Raw genomic sequence first — 16,663 nt, 5'->3', positions numbered from 1 at the left:
ATCAAGAGGATGATGGATAGTCACAAGCCATCAAACAAAGAAGAACTGCTTAAATTTTTGCACCAGAAGCAATGTGAAAGACTGGTGGAAAGCATGCCAAGATGCATGAAAGCTGTTTTTAAAAATCATGGCTATTCCACAAAATATTGATTTCCGAACTCTTCCAGAGTTAAAGCATTAGTATTGTTTCTAAATGATTATGAACTTGTTTTCTTTGCATTATTTGAGGTCTGAAAGCACTGTTTTTTTTTTAAATTTTGACCATTTCTCCATTTTAGAAAAAAACCCAAAATTTATTGCTTGGAAATTCGGAGACATGTCAGAAGTTTATAGACTAAAAGAACAATTTACAATTTACTCAAACATATACCTATAGAGAGAAAAATCAGACAAACTGAACATTTGGAAGTAGTCTCTTAATTTTTGCCAGAGCTCTATATTAGATAATCTAGGAATGATGAAAAAATAATTATACTGCCTTAAAGGGAATCTATCAGCAGATTTTTGCTATCTCATCTGAGGGCAACATAATGTAGGCAAAGACACCCTGAACCCAACGATGTATCACTTAGTGTACTGGGTTCTGACAAAATCCGAGTACACACCAAGCTCTATATGTACATACTCTAGCTACAGCCAGTAGGTGCTTATCAGAGGGTGGGTGGAGTCGGACCAGGGCTCAAGCAACCACCTTGTCACAGCAATGTTAATCACAAAGAGATTAAACCTTCTGTCTATGTGAACAACAGAAAAATTATAGATAAATGGCATGCACTCTGTTCAATACAAGGCAGGTGCAGGCTGAACCTGGAGATAGTCCAGTTAAAGTCATATAAGTGAAGAAACAGCTGCACCCAAGGTATCATTTTTCAAATGCATAACATAGATGAGTTTATTGAAGTCACCCCAGCAGTAATAAAGTGTCAAGGTAACGTTTCGACCCTGTAAATGGTCTTTATCAAACTTCATTTTAAGTAGAAAAAAGGATTAAAGCGGAGAGGCCAGAGCGGAGTAGTACAAAGGCTCCCAAATAGGGCTATGAGCAATATAGGAGAATCCGGCAGGGCACAAAGAGGGACAAAGGTCCTGATAGGAGCTGAGAATCCTGGGCAAAAGCGCCGTCTGTGGTGATGTGACCATATGTGGTCTCTCCTCTTTAATCCTTTTTTCTTCTTAAAGTGAGGTTTAATAAAGACCCTTTACAGGGTCGAAACGTTACCTTGACACTTTATTACTGCTGTGGCGACTTCAATAAATTCATCTATGTTATGCATTTGAAAAATCATACCTCGAGTGTGGCAGCTTCTTCACTTATATGTGAACAGCACAGAACCGGAGATATAACACATTGTTGAGTTCACTGTTTTAACCCCTACCAGATATTCTACCTGATGCTGTCCTCAGATCACACAGCAAAAACCTGCTGACAAATTCCCTTTAAAGAGTCAAAATTGCAAGATTTTCTAAACAATTTGTGATTTTTTGTTTTGCTGTCAATATGCATGTGTAACATATATATATAGAGACTTATAGAATGGTATTTAACGGAGACATGCAAGATTCTTCATCTGTTCAAGAAAAAAAATGACATCCACAGAATGGGAGGAATAGAACTAAGCAACAGCAAGTGTGAAAAATAATTGGCTATACTAATAGATCACATACTGCACATGAGTCAACAGAGTGATGCAGCAGCAAAAAAGACAAACACAGTTTGGGGATGTATTAAGAGAAGCATAGAGTCTAGATCATGTGAAGTAATTATCCCCCTTTACTCCTCCTTGGCCAGGACTCATCTTGAATCCTGTGATCAGTTCTGGGCATCACATTTTAAAAACAACATTAAAAAACTGGAGCAAGTTCAGAGAAGAGCTACCAGGATAGTGAGGGGACTGCAAGCTATGTCCAGCAAGGAACGATTTAAGGATCGGGGAATGTTTAGCTTGCAGAAAAGAAGGCTAAGAGAAGACTTAATAGCTGTCTACAAATATCTGAAGGGATGTAACAGTGTAGAGGGATCATCCTTATTCTCATTTGCACATGGAAACATGACAAGCAATGGAATGAAACTGAAAAGAAGAAGATACTGATTAGATATAAAAAACTTTTTGACAGTGAGGGTGATCAATGAGTGGAACAGGCTGCCAAGAGAGGTGGTGAGTTCTCCTTTAATGGATGTCTTCATACAGGGGCTGGACAGACATCTGTCTGACAGGAATAGTGCTACTTGCTTATTTGCCCACTAAAAATGACAGACATCTGCTTAAATAAGTATGTCACTTAACACTTTTGAAAGCAGTTTCCATGTTCCTTCTGGACCAAAACCAGACTACAGACAGGTTAGCCACATTTAAAGGGGTTATCCAAGATTTTTTTAAAAAGGCATATAGTTGCTAACAGAGACAACTACCTGCTTGTTGTACCCAGTACTGTTCATTGACCGCTGCTGCCAGAATTTCAGCTACTTCCTCTCAACAGAGCAGCAGTTTCTCTTCCTGTTGACAGGGCGGAACTACTGGTGTCATGCTGATTGTGTAACATCCCTGCCGGCATCACTGCATGGCTTCCCAGCTCCCATCTTACTCACCACTCTGGGCCATGCTGTGAGTTCTGTCCTCTGTCTGCTCCATGGTGTGAACCTCATGTCCTTGCTTCTGCATACTTCCCTGCTGTATGCTTAGGGCGGCGGCACCAGCACTTTCTGAGTCTTATAGAGACAGTGTGCACACTCCTAATTTATTCCCAGCCTATTGCCAAGAGGTATCAGGTGCTTAATTTATCTCCACCCATAGGGAGATGCCTGAGCAACAAACTCTCTCAGTCTGTTTCCTGCTACTGAGTTTCCAGGTCCTGTCCTGTTTCTGCCACCCTGGGGGGCTGTATACCCAGGCCCATATCTGTATTCTTTGTGTCTCATTTCCGCCTTCCTGGGGGCTGCATACCCAAGCCATTACCTGTATTCTAAGTGTCTTGCTTACACCACCCTGGGGGCTGTATACCTAAGCCTGAATCCTTTGTCCTGATCTTGTTCCCAGGTCCATCCTTATCTGTATTAAGTCCGTTTCCTATACCTGTTTGTATCCTTCTTTGTTGCCTTCCCTACTCAGTTGTGTGTATCTTTGTGTCTGCTCCTGTCTCGCATCCTGTGGTTCCGTTTTGCTCCCGCTCCGCACCCTGCGGCTCTGCTCTGCTAACGCTCCACACCCTGTGGCTCTGCTCACGCTCCGCACCCTGTGGCTCTGCTCTGTTCCTGCTCCTCATCTTGCGTCTCTGCTCTGTTCCCGCTCTGCACCCTGCAGCTCTTTGTCCCTCTTGTCTTTATTGGTTATTACCGGTTCGTTTTTCCCTTTAGTCTGAACTGTTTCCTACCTGTTCCAAAATCCCACTATCCCACTCACATCTGTCCTTCCCGAAACAGTTCCTATTCCTCCAGTCTGAACTGATTCCTACCTATTCCCATATCCTACGTGTCCCTGCCTGTGTTCCTGCCACACATGAAATGGTTCCGGTTCCTCCAGTCTGAGTCAGGCTCGCCTGCCTGCTAGTGTGCCAGCCATGCCCGCCTGCCTGCCAGAGTGCCAACCGTGCCCGCCTGCCTGCCAGAGTGACAGTAATGCCCGCCAGAGTACCAGTCGTGCCCGTCAGTACTTGCCCGCACCTGTCATTAGTGTTCTGTCCCCCTGTGAGATTAGCTGCTACTGCCAGACACAGCCCTGGAGTGTTACCTGGCAGCTACCTGCCGCATAAGCCTGACCTCACCACTAGAGGCTCCAGGGAACACTAAGGTAGCTACTTAGTCACGCCCCTCCAGGGTAGTCTGGTTTGTGGCACAGTGGGGCCACAATCCTCGCTTGCGCCATGCAGTTTGGGCATGAGCATTACAGATTGACAGTAGACTTCCTCCAATTAGGCTGACTTTCAATCAGCATTACACCAGTAGTCCCGCCCTGTCAACAGGAATAGAAACTGAATTTCTGACAGGAGCAGTCAATGACTGGTGTTGGACACAACATACAGGTTGTTGCCTCTGTTAGCAACTACATGTCATTTTTTTCTAAAGTCCAAGATATCATCTTTAAATGGGGAAGTCCTTGAGCTTAGGTTCTGCCTGGAATTTCTATTGTGAGCATGCATACATTTCGTTTGAGCACAGCTTTAGGATTAGTTACAAAACAGATCTTAATGGATCCCTATTTTTATAATATAATGTTTTTATAATGTTTGTTTTTTTCAATTTTGCAATTAGCTATGTAGAAAAAAAACATCAGAAATCTTGGATTTTTTTCACTTGCCACTAGGCCTAGTATTAGACTCATAGTTCCTGTTCTGTAATGAATGATCACTTTTCAGCCGTCTTATTGACATCAATTACAGGATTGTGAAAAGGTAAATGTTTGACAACAACTCAAAATATCTACTACACGTTTGGAAGTTATTGCTCGATTTTGCGTGGCTGAGCGCTATTTGTCCCTCTAAGAAGCAGGACGCGGACCGCTGGGGGTCACATAGCTAGTTAGCATGCCCGAGTCTCGTTCGTTATCGGAATTAACCAGACAAATTTCTCCATCAACTAAGAATAGCCATGCACCACCACCCAGAGAATCGACAATCAGCTTTCAATCTGTCAATCCTTTCCATTTTGGAAGTTGCCTACTTATCTGTGGCTGTGGATTTTTACCAAATAGACTTTCTTGGTCTATGGCTGTGTCCTTCAACTATAATTCTCAAAAGCCACCAACAGATCACATTTTCAGGGTTTCCTTAGTATTGCCCAGGCGATAATTCTATCACTTGTACAATACTACTGTTGGTGGCTCTTGAGATCTGGATTTGGTTAACCATGGTCTATGTTCTCTGCATCCAGCTGGTATGAGAGTGTTCTGACCGCTCTATATGCACTATGTAGACTACATGCTGGTGCACATAGCAATGTAAATGTGGGGAGGTGGACCTGACAGAGAGATCTGCTTTTAGTAAGAGGAAAAAGAAAAGCTCAGTATAAGAATGGAAAACACTGAGATAAAGAAAAAGGGGTGTCGTACTGAGTGTGGCCATTAGAGGGCAGTGAGGAGCTCAGGAGAGAGTGGTTACATAACTGCTAGGGGTCAAGGTCACCGTGATTGGTCAGAGGTCTCTGTCAGGTGATTGAGGGCAGAGCTAACTGGGCTGATAGTATAAAGGCTGAGGGAAGTTTCCAGAAGCTTCAGTCAGCCAGGGGAGCTCACAAGAAAGTAGGGTCTGCTGTTAGGAGGGAGGCAGCAGAGAGCCCTCAGAGAGAGCCTGACAGTGAAGATGGTCATGGGGGGTGACCCAATAGACGGTGGCAGCAGACAGTGACACCATGAGGGTGAGGACAACGGTGTACTCTGGGTGGTGAAGCGCTGTGGTGAAGGTGCCTAGGGCAGCCACAGTGAAAAGAACCACAGGGGACACCATGACGGTGACACACAGAAAAAGAAGGTACCCAGGTCTGCTTAAAAAGCAATTGTCAAAAGTCCTGTCAGGGTTTGTGGAAGTTGACAAGGAAGTTGATGAATAAAGCACGAACCTGTTGAATATGCTTTCCTGTCTCAGTCTCCAGTCTGTCTGCGCTAAGAAGTGGGTCACCCCCCCCAGTTCGGTTGGATCAGCACACCTCCCCCGCCTATCAGCATCAGCAGCACCACCTAAGTTACCCTTTCCTCGCCACCCCTACATTTGGCGTAGTCGGCAGGATCGTTGCCGCCAATACAACATCTTCAGCGGCAGGCCTGCCACCAAGTAGCAAAGGCCCCCAAGCTGTGTGGGGTGAAGAATTGTTTGGTTGCTGTACCCTGTGGATTACAAATAAAAAAAAAAAAAAAAAAATGAACTGTGGGTTGCTGGCTGCTAATAAAATGGCTGTGGTGATTTGGCGCCCAAAAAAAGAGAAACAGACATTGCTGATTGTTCTGGATGACCCGGGCTTTATCAAATCCGCCCCTGGGGGTAGTGGTGTTCGTCTGAAGAGAATTGTTCCCCCATGTTGGACCCTGGAAAATGGGTGGAGAAATCCACTGCCGCACCCCCCAAGAATGGGAGTGGCCCGAGTGGAGAGACCTACTGTGGCTGTACCTCGGATGGCGTGAGACGCTTTAGCTGTCGGGGTATCAGACGCCAGGAATGGTGATGGCGCCAAGAATTGGAGACACGTCGGGAGACCTGCTCAGGAAGCTTCCCCGCGGAGCTGTTGGGCCTGGAGGCCGGCCCTGTCGGACAGCGGGGTGAATATCTACAGCTAATGAAGGAGCGGTGGGAGAGTCTGCTGGAAGCCGCGGCGGCTGGGCAGGTGACCGGGCCCCCCAGATCAACCCTGTCCCCACGCACCATGCAGCAGACAGACCACAGGGCCTTGACACCGATCCTTGGCCTCCCCGCCCATCTCTTTACGCTGTGGTGTCTCCCACTCTGCGCGACGGCATGGCCCCCGTTAAGCTGACTTCCAACGCATCGGTCCCACTCCCGGCCACTACTGAAATCGGGCCATCAGCTGCAGTGTCTGACTTACCAGAAATTGCGTCCGTTGTTTCATCTGTGGCCCTACCTGAGATTGCTTTGCCGGAGCCCGTGGAAGCCTTGGTACCAGCTGCGAACTCCCAAGCGGCCGCGCTGGCGTCGCTGTCAAAGCCGGCTGCGGCCTACTCACTATCGGAGCCTGCGGCCGCTCCTGCTCCACCCTCAACCTCGACCGCGACTCTCCCACCGGACTCTGCGGCCTATACCGGACCCTCCTCCTGGGTTGCGGAGGTCATTGAAGGAAAAAAGGCCAGAGAGCGGGAGATCTGGGGGCTGCTGCATGAGAAAGGAGAGGCTGGCATGTCTGTTCCACGATCATATGGGCGGCTGGTATATATGGACACTGAAAAGGGCTATGGCTTTATTAGAGACAACACCGGCTACAAAGTATATTTAAACGTGGCCTCCATCAGACACGGCCAGGTTCCTCAACTGGGAGATCTAGTCTCCTACTATAAGGAGTATTGCCCAAGCGGCTATTACGCGGTTGCCGTCAACGCCTACCCTGAGGGGTACAAGCTTCCATAAAAGGACAAGGACTCCTGGGTCTCGGGCATCAGGGACACTCAAGGCCCAGAGGTATTTTTGGCATCCCAGAGACTCCGCGGCTGTGGAGTCCCCCTGTTATGGAGAGACATCGGGCGCCAGGAGGTGGCCCGGAGGACCTACTACATTGAACTGCCGGGACTGTAGTGCACCATTGCACAATGAGGGGACTGTTCCGCGTTCCCGTAGGAAACATATCCTCCTGGTGCATCAGGGATGCCTAATGAGAGTGTTTTATTTAAAGGAAGGCACCCCTGTCCTCATCTGGTTGACATGTTTTTTTTGTGTGTGTAGTTGTGCTTAAAAAAAAAAGGAAAGAAAAAAAAGCTCTGTTTTGATAAAAACGTATTGCAACAAATGTGGAAAACTGTGTAGTGAAGTTGAAATGTTAAAGTGTTTTTTTAAAAAAAAAGTGTATTCAGCAGGTCCCGGGTACGTGGAGTATACCGACCCTGACTCAGTTAAGTGGAAAGGACGACGGGACAAGGAGAAGTCAGATGGACTGGGTACCTGAGTAAAGGGTCTGTGTGACCGAGAGTCTGGGTGACAAAGGGGTCTGTGTGACCGAGAGTCTGTGTGACAAAGGGGTCTGTGTGACCGAGAGTCTGTGTGACAAAGGGGTCTGTGTGACCAAGGGTCTGTGTGACAGAGGGTCTGTGTGACCCAGACACCGACCATGACAGTGCCAGGTCCCTGACACCAATTTCACCCCAGGATGAGATTGTCGAGGACGACAATGGTTAAAGGAAGGGAGAATGTGGGGAGGTGGACCTGACAGAGAGATCTGCTTTTAGTGAGAGGAAAAAGAAAAGCTCAGTGTAAGAATGGAAAACACTGAGATAAAGAATAAGGGGTGTCGTACTGAGTGTGGCCATTAGAGGGCAGTGAGGAGCTCAGGAGAGAGTGGTTACGTAACTGCCAGGGGTCAAGGTCACCGTGATTGGTCAGAGGTCTCTGTCAGGTGATAGTGGGCGGAGCTACCTTGGCTGATAGTATAAAGGCTGAGGGAAGTTTCCAGAAGCTTCAGTCAGCCAGGGGAGCTCACAACAAAGTAGGGTCTGCTGTTAGGAGGGAGGCAGCAGAGAGCCCTCAGAGAGAGCCTAACAGTGAAGACGGTCACGGGGGGTGACCCAATAGACGGTGGCAGCAGTCAGTGACACCCTGAGGGTGAGGACAACGGTGAACTCTGGGTGGTGAAGCACTGTGGTGAAGGTGCCTAGGGCAGCCACAGCGAAAAGAACCACAGAGGACACCACGACGGTGACACACAGAAAAAGAAGGTACCCGGGTTTGCTTAAAAAGCAATTGTCAAAAGTCCTGTCAGGGTTTGTGGAAGTTGACAAGGAAGTTGATGAATAAAGCACGAACCTGTTGAATACGCTTTCCTGTCTCAGTCTCCAGTCTGTCTGCGCTAAGAAGTGGGTCACCCCCCCAGTTCGGTTGGATCAGCACACCTCCCCCGCCTATCAGCATCAGCAGCACCACCTAAGTTACCCTTTACTCGCCACCCCTACATAAACATTAAAGGGTTAGCAGCATTTGCATAGCAACTGTTGCGCAAACAGCTGGGAACTGAGAGCCAGACCTTTGCCAATCTGGTTCTATCCTAAAGATAGATGACCAATATTGTAATCCCGAGAAGAGACATTAAACACTTGGCACCATCCACAATTCAATTAGGGCTTTGTTAGATAATTAAAGGTAATTAAAGGCTATAGGTAGATGAGATTTATGTATATCATAAAGTTTATTAATTATAAGTGTAACTTAATACTTTTATCCTATGATTAATTTCCTTCTTATACATGCTGTTGCTGGCAAATGACTTGTCAGATTTGCTGATTACCCATGAGATATATGGATCACTGCTTCAAGAATTGGAACTTTAATTAAAAAGTACACAACCAGCTTATGCTCTGCAGAAAATATTTCTATAACCAATGGGAAAAATGCTAGAGCCATCAGTTTAAAGGGCACCAGATACAAAATGGTCACATTCACTTAGTAAAAAAAGCGACAACTTGCCAAAGCCAACTTTGTAGTCTTGTCAACCGCCTTGAGAAAAAATGTTCTACTTTACAAAGATTGTGCAAGTGGCAGCGATGATCATAGTGATTTCAGTCATGTTTATCCTTATTTAAAGTTACATGTAGGAGTATAGAATTACATTTAAAGGGATTGCCCTATTTTCTTTCTGTAGGAGTGCACCACTCTCGGCCCTTGGCTTCTTGCTCGCTGGGGGCACTGTGCTTTTGAAGACTAAATGTTCACACCAGTGGTCCATGTTGCTTTCAGTTTAGCCTCTGAAACATCGAAGGAGGGCAAGAGCACCGAAGATGGACAGATCTAGCAATCTCAAAAGATTCAAGACTGTGTGTGAAAGTTTGTACCCCTTGCCTACTAAAACAGCCACCTCTGATAGATCGCAAAGGTTGCCAGTAACATATGCAATGGGCAGTAAATTATAAGATCAAAAATCCATCTGTTCTTGAGAACAGAGAAGATTTTTATTAAGAGTTAAATAGCAATTTTATAAGAGCACTTTGCAATTTTACCAATTTAAATTGAGTGAATCCCTTTAATCCCTAGCAGACCTCACAGCACAGCTATGGTTATATGTGCAATTCACATCCCTTGTACATTCCCTCCTGGGATATATAAATGGTAATGTTACATGGCAGGACAGCTGGGTTTATTCTATTACACCACTTGCTGAAGCTGCGATTAAGAAAGCCTTATAAATGTGTTCAGGGCACACCTCAGTAAAGCATTCATAAAAGCTAGAGGGAAAATGTTACTTGGAAAATATTACTGTTTCATGCTTGAGGGTACTGTGGTAGTTCTTTCATGCTTGCGTTATGTTTTCTTTATCATGTTTATTTGTCTACATTTTCAAGTTCTGATTGAAGAAAAAAAAAAGGATCGTTTCACCTACTAAATAACTTGCTTTATTGAAGAAAATTTAAAATAACAGCATGTCGGCTTTCTCCTCTCCAGCAAAAGGATGCGCTGGGGGCACTAGAAACAGCTACGCGTTTTGATCCACTATGGATCTTTTTCACAGCCGACATGCTGTTATTTTACATTTTCTTCAATAAAGCAAGTTTTTTAGTAGCTGGAACGATCCTTTTTTTTCAATCAATGCTTCGCTGAAGTCCAGACGAGGTTCGGTGCTCCGGCTGTTTGGTTGGTGAGCTGGCTAGGGCTTTTCAGCCCATATCTTTATATTTGTGCATTTTCAAATTCTACTAAATGTAGCTAACACAATTGCAAGTTCTTCTCACTAAATTAGAATATCATCAAAAAGTTTATTTATTTCATTTCTTCAATACAAAAAGTGAAACTCATATATTATATAGAGTCATTACTAACAGAGTGATCTATTTCAAGTGTTTATTTCTGTTAATGTTGATGATTATGGCTTACAGCCAATGAAAACCCAAAAGTCATTATCCCAGTAAATTAAAATACTTTATAACACCAGCTTGAAAAATGATTTTAAGGTCCGAAATGTGGCCTACTGAAATGTATGTTCAGTAAATGCACTAATTACTTGGTTGGGGTTCCTTTTGTATCAATTACCGTATATACTCACATATAAGCCAAGATTTTCATCTCATTTTTTTGGGCTGAACGGCTTATATGCGAGTCATATACGCCAAGGGGTCGTGGGGGAGAGGGAGCGGGGGTGTAAGATCATACTTACCCCCTGGCGCGGTCTCTGCAGCCCCCCCACTTCTCCCATGGTCTCAGACTCCTTCCTTAAGCAGTCACATGGTACCGCTCATTAAAGTCATAAATATGAGCATATTCATGACTTTAATGAGCGGTACCACGTGACCGCTGAAGAAAGGAGCCTGCAACCATGGGAGTAGTGAGGCTGCAGAGACCGCGCCAGGAGGGGGTAATTATATGCAATATTCACCTGTTCCCTGTCCACCGCTGCACGCCGCTCTGTCCTCTGCGTCCTCTGGCTGTGATGTTCAGGTCAGAGGGCGCGGTGACATAGTTAGTGCGGCATGCCCTCTGCTGCCTGAACATCTCTGACAGAGGACTTGGAAGACAGAGTGGCAGAGGTGGAACTGGGACAGGTGAATATCGCAGGTGCTGGCGCCCTGAGCCAGCGGCGACACCGTCACCTGTCTCTCATAGCGCGCCGGTGTCCCCACCTGCTCAGGACACCGGCACCTGGCCCCTAGTAACGAGAGGTGAGTATGTCATTTTTTTTATTAGCAGCAGCAGCTGCAGCATATGGTGTTGTGAGCTCTCTTGATCCGACTTTTGAGGCAAGGCTCCTTCTGGTGGATACTCCTGGTAGTGGTGCTGGTCAACATGATGTTAACCCAACAGCTGCAGAAGATAATTGGAGGAGTGGTGGTAGTGACTAGGACTACATAAGTGAGCAGACTTCTCTCAGTGACTGCCAGTGATACTCCTTTCTTTGCTTACTGAAGATTTCTGTCTGCTGCCTGATCCTGCATTTTGTCAGCTAAGTGTCATTTGCTAAACCCTTTCATCTGTTTTTGCCTTGCTGTCAGGGGTCAGCTTGCTCCCCCTGGGACTACTGGCTCCTGCCCTGTATTTTTGTATCTTGTGTTTGTTTGCTCAGTCCCCTGCTGTATTAGCCTGTTGCTAGCCGCCAGTTCTCACCTGAGTGCTGATATAGTGGGGGCGAGGTTGTTCAAACCTCAGTATTTTTGTACATCAGTTGTGTTGGATTTAATAGGGTTTTTGTGTGATTGCAGACAGTGCCTTTTCTGTCCTGTCCTATCTAGTCAGTGTGGGCCCCATCATTTGCTCAGTCTATTTTCTGTCTGTGTTTGTGCTTCATCTTGTCTCACCGACAATATATGTTTGGGGGCTATCTATTCCTTTGGGGATCTGCTCCGGGGCAGTTTAGATTTCACCTTTCTGTCTTTAGGCTAGGTTAGTCCTCCGGCTGTGACGAGGCGTCTAGGGCAACGTAGGAATGCTCCACGGCTACTGCTAGTTGTGTTGTTAAGATCAGGGGTCTGCAATCTGCTGAGCGACCAACCTCTCTGGTGTTCTGGTGGCATAGCCTATTGCGCTCTCCTCCTCGGTGACCCATTCATAACAATATGGGGCATAATCTATGGTGCATCTTATGGGGCAGCATATGGGGCCTATTCTATGGAGAATCTTATTGGGCCATAATCTATAGAGCATCTTATGGTGCATCTTATGGGGCAGCATATGGGTGCATAATCTATGGAGTATCTTATGGAGCATCTTATGGGGCATAATCTATGGAGCATTTTATGGAGCATCTTATGGGGTATAATCTATGAAGCATCTTATGGGGCAGCATATGGGGGCATAATCTATGGAGCATCTTATGGGGCATAATCTATGGAGCATTTTATGGAGCATCTTATGGGGGCATAATCTATGGAGCATTTTATGGGGCAGCATATAGTGCATAATCTATGGAACATCTTATGAGGCCATAACCTTTATGGAGCAGCATATGGGGCATATTATTCTATGGAGCATCTTATAGGGCCATTATTAACCTTTGTGCAGCATTATATGGGGTGTATTTTATATGCAACATCTTATGGGGCCATCATGAACTGTATGGAGCATTATATGGGGCTCCTGATTCAATATGGATATTCAAAAACATTTAGGCCCTGTGCACACGGTGCAGATTCTGTGCAGCTCTGCAGCAGATTTGGCCCTGCAGAACTGCAGCAGAACTGCACGTGATGTACAGTACCATTTAAGGCTATGTAAAACAAAAAACGGTGTGCACATGCTGCAGATTTTTCTACGCAGATTTGGCTATGTGCACACATACTTTTTTGCCCTGCAGATTTTTCCGCGCAGAATTGAAGAAATCCTCAGGTCAAATGTCCTGCATTTTTCCTGCGGATTTCTTCCTTTTTTATTGCAGTTTTCTTGTGGTTTTTGTGCGGTTTTCCCCTGCGGATTTCCCCCTGCGGATTTGGAGAATGGAGCAGGTGGAAAACTGCACAAAACAAGTGACATGCTGCATATTTTGTACCGCAAAAAAACCGCGCAGAAAAATCCGCAGCGTCTGCACAGCGTTTTTTTTAAATTGATTTACATGCTACTGTACATCACAATGCGGATATGCAGCGCTTCTGCCCGGAAAAATCCGCTGTGGATCCGCTGGAAATCTACATCGTGTGCACATAGCCTAAAAGAAGCAGCATGTTGCTTCTTTTGTGCGGTTTTGCTGCAGTTTTCCACCTGCTCCATTATAGAAATCTGCAGGTAAAAACTGCAGGGGAAATCCGCACAAAAACTGCACTAAATCTGCACTAAAGCTGCAGGTAAAATGCAGGTGATTTTACCTGCAGATTTAGCTAAATCTGCGCGGAAAATTCCACAGCAGAATCCGCACCGTGTGAACATAGCCTTAACCTACTGATGTCTCAATTAATTTTACTTTTATTGGTATCTATTTTTATTTTTGAAATTTACCAGTAGCTGCTGCATTTTCCACCCTAGGCTTATATGCAAGTCAATAAGTATTCCCAGCTTTTTTGTGGCAAAATTAGGGGGGTCGGCTTATACGCGGGTTGGCTTATACACGAGTATATACGGTACTGCATTAATGCGGCATGGCATGGAGGTGAACAGCTGGTGGCACTGCTGAGTTGTCATGGAAGCCCAGGTTGCTTTGATAGCATCCTTCATCTCGTCTGCATTGTTGGGTCTGGTGTCTCTCATAATCCTCTTGACAATACCCCATAGATTCTTCATGACCAGAGGTATTTTTGTTTTTTCGTTTTCGTTATTCGCTCCCCTTCTTCCCAGAGCCATAACTTTTTTATTTTCTGCTCAATATGGCCATGTGAGGGCTTGATTTTGTAGGAAAAGTTGTACGTTTGAACTACACCATTGGTTTTAACATACCGTGTAATGGAAAACAGTAAAAAAAATGTCAAATGCGGTGAAATTGCAAAAATGTGCAATTCCACAATGGTTTTTTGCTTTGCTTTCTTATTATGCTGACTAAATGCTAAAACTGACCTGCCATTATGATTCTACAGGCCGTTACCCAAAAATGTATAGGTTCTTTATTATCTAAGGCTAGTTTCACACTAGCGTTTATGAGCGCAGCGACGGCCTGCGCACGGCCGCCGCTAAGCCCCGCCCCCTGCCGCGCCTCCGCCGGTAGCTCCGCCCACCGGCGCATGACGCTGCATGCGCCCTGCGTCCCCTATCTTTATCACTGTGGGCGCAGGCCATGCGCAGTATGTGTTTGGCGGCGCATGCGTCCTTTTGACGGGGCGCCGACCTGTGCCAAACGCAACCTGCTGCAGTTTGGTTGCGTCGTCGCACCGTCAAAAAGGCGCATGCGCCGCCAAACGCATACTGCGCACGGCCTGCGCCCCCTGTGATAAAGATAGGGGACGCAGGGAGCATGCAGCGTCATGCGCCGGTGGGCGGAGCTACCGGCGGAGGCGCGACAGGGGGCGGGGCTTAGCTGCGGCCGTGCGCAGGCCGTCACTGCGCTCATAAACACTAGTGTGAAACTAGCCTAAGTGGTGAAAAAAAATTCCAATGTTTGTTAAAAAAAAACTAAAATTGCACCATTTTCCAATACCCATAGCGTCTCAATTTTTCATGATCTCTGGTTGGGTGAGGGCTTATTTTTTACACGTCACGCAGACGTTTTTAATAATACCATTTTGGTGCAGATACAATCTTTTGATCGCCCGTTATTGCATTTTAATTCAATGTTGAGGTGACCAAAAAAACGTAATTCTGGCGTTTTGATTTTTTTTTCTAGTTATGCCGATTAGCAATCGGGTTAATTCTTTTTCTATATTGATAGATCGGGCGATTCTGAATGCAGCGATACCAAATATGTGTATATTTGATTTTTTTATTGTTTTTTTTTAATGGGGTGAAAGGGGGGTGATTTGAACTTTTTATATATTTTTTATTGTTTTTAGATTTTTAAAAACATTTTTTTTAATTTTGCCATGCTTTGATAGTCTCTATGGGAGACTAGAAGCTACCATAATCCGATCGCCTCTGCTACATACAGTTGATAATCAGATTGCCTGTATGTAGCAGAATTGCTGACTTGCTATGAGTGCCGAGGTCTGCTAGAACTCTGGTTGTCATACCAACCCATTGGTAACCCGCGATCACATGACGGGGGTCACCGATGGGTGGGATTTCCGGTGTGTTTGCCGGAAGCGCATGTTAATTGCTGCTGTCAGAGTTTGACAGCGGCATTTAACAGGTTAACAGCTACAGTTGGATTGCGATTGCACCAGCGGATATTATAGGCATATGTCAGCTGTTCAAAACAGCTGACATTTGCTGGAAAAGATGTGGGCTCAGCACCGGAGCCCACATCAAAGGGAGGGTATCTGACATCGGCGTATTATTACGCCCGATGTCGGAAAGTAGTTAAGGTCAGGCAAGTTTGCTGGCCAATCAAGCACAATGATACTGTTGTTTTTTAACCAGGTATTGTTACTTTTGGCAGTGTGGACATAAAATAATAAACCAACAATATCTATACCTGTCTGGCGATCAGTCACGTCCCACGGTGTAAATCCATCTTGGGGGGTTACTCAGTTTACAGCTGGAGCGCTGCTAATGCGACCGCTCCGACTGTAAACTACTGGGGAATGAAAGGGAAGCAGCGCGCACAGGCTCTGTGACGTCACCGCGTGTTACTGAGCATGCGCTGTCTGATTCCATTCATTCTCCATTAGTTTAGGAGTGGTCACATTAGCAGCACTCCGGCTGTAAACTGATTAAGCCCCCGAGATGGATTTATGCCGTGGGACGTCACTGATCGCCGGACAGGTATGGATATTGTTGGTTTATTATTTTATAATTTTTTACAGGAGAACAATGGTGTCGATATGGAATTAGGAATATAATAAAGCTTTAAACACTGTGTGTAGTGTATTCTTTTGTTAAAATACTTTGTTCTTATTGTGTGTGTCTATTTAACCCTTGAATAACTCTAGGATTAGTAATGGAGAGGTGTCTTATCGAGGACTTTCAGAACAGCAGAGAGAATTATAGGCTCCCCCCTGCCTAAAATCCAGGATCTTTATGATAAGAGTATTCGATCCCACGCATTGAAAATTTCATCCGATCCCTCTCACCCGGGACACTCCTCATTCCAACTACTCCCTTCAGGACGTCGCTTCAGAGTCCCCAAATGCAGTACCAACCGCCATATGAACAGATTCTATCCACTCTCTGTTCAACAATTAAATCGTCATGTGTAGACTATATACTGTATCTGTCTTGTTAGATGTTACTTGTTGTATCTGTTGTTATATATTATGTTGCCTCTTTGCCACAAAGAATTCCTTGTATATATGTAATATGTACATGGCGATAATAAATTTGATTGATTGATTGATTGATTGGGTTTACTGTCACCTTACAATAGTAAGGTGACATTAACCCCACTTGCCACCCCTACAGGGCAAGTGTGACGAACCCGACAAAGCTCCAGAATAGGTGCATCTAATAGATGCACATTTTCTGGGCAGCTGCGGGCTGTTGTTTTTATGCTGGGGGGGCCAAGATCAATGGCCCCTTACCACCC

At 45.4% G+C, this 16,663-nt stretch overlaps 1 protein-coding gene across 1 annotated transcript in view; it reads right to left on the bottom strand.

The window, feature by feature from the left end:
• KLHL31 (kelch like family member 31) overlaps nt 1-16,663 on the bottom strand; it is a 42,342-nt gene that overhangs the window by 12,163 nt on the left and 13,516 nt on the right. The gene's annotated exons all lie outside the window — the stretch shown is intronic.

Source organism: Dendrobates tinctorius, unplaced genomic scaffold, assembly GCF_039654945.1.
Source record: "Dendrobates tinctorius isolate UK_male_01 unplaced genomic scaffold, ASM3965494v1 ptg000107l, whole genome shotgun sequence".
Lineage (NCBI taxonomy): Eukaryota > Metazoa > Chordata > Amphibia > Anura > Dendrobatidae > Dendrobates > Dendrobates tinctorius.
The sequence above is the reverse complement of the archived record's forward strand: the minus strand, read 5'-3'. Positions and strand labels throughout refer to the sequence as shown.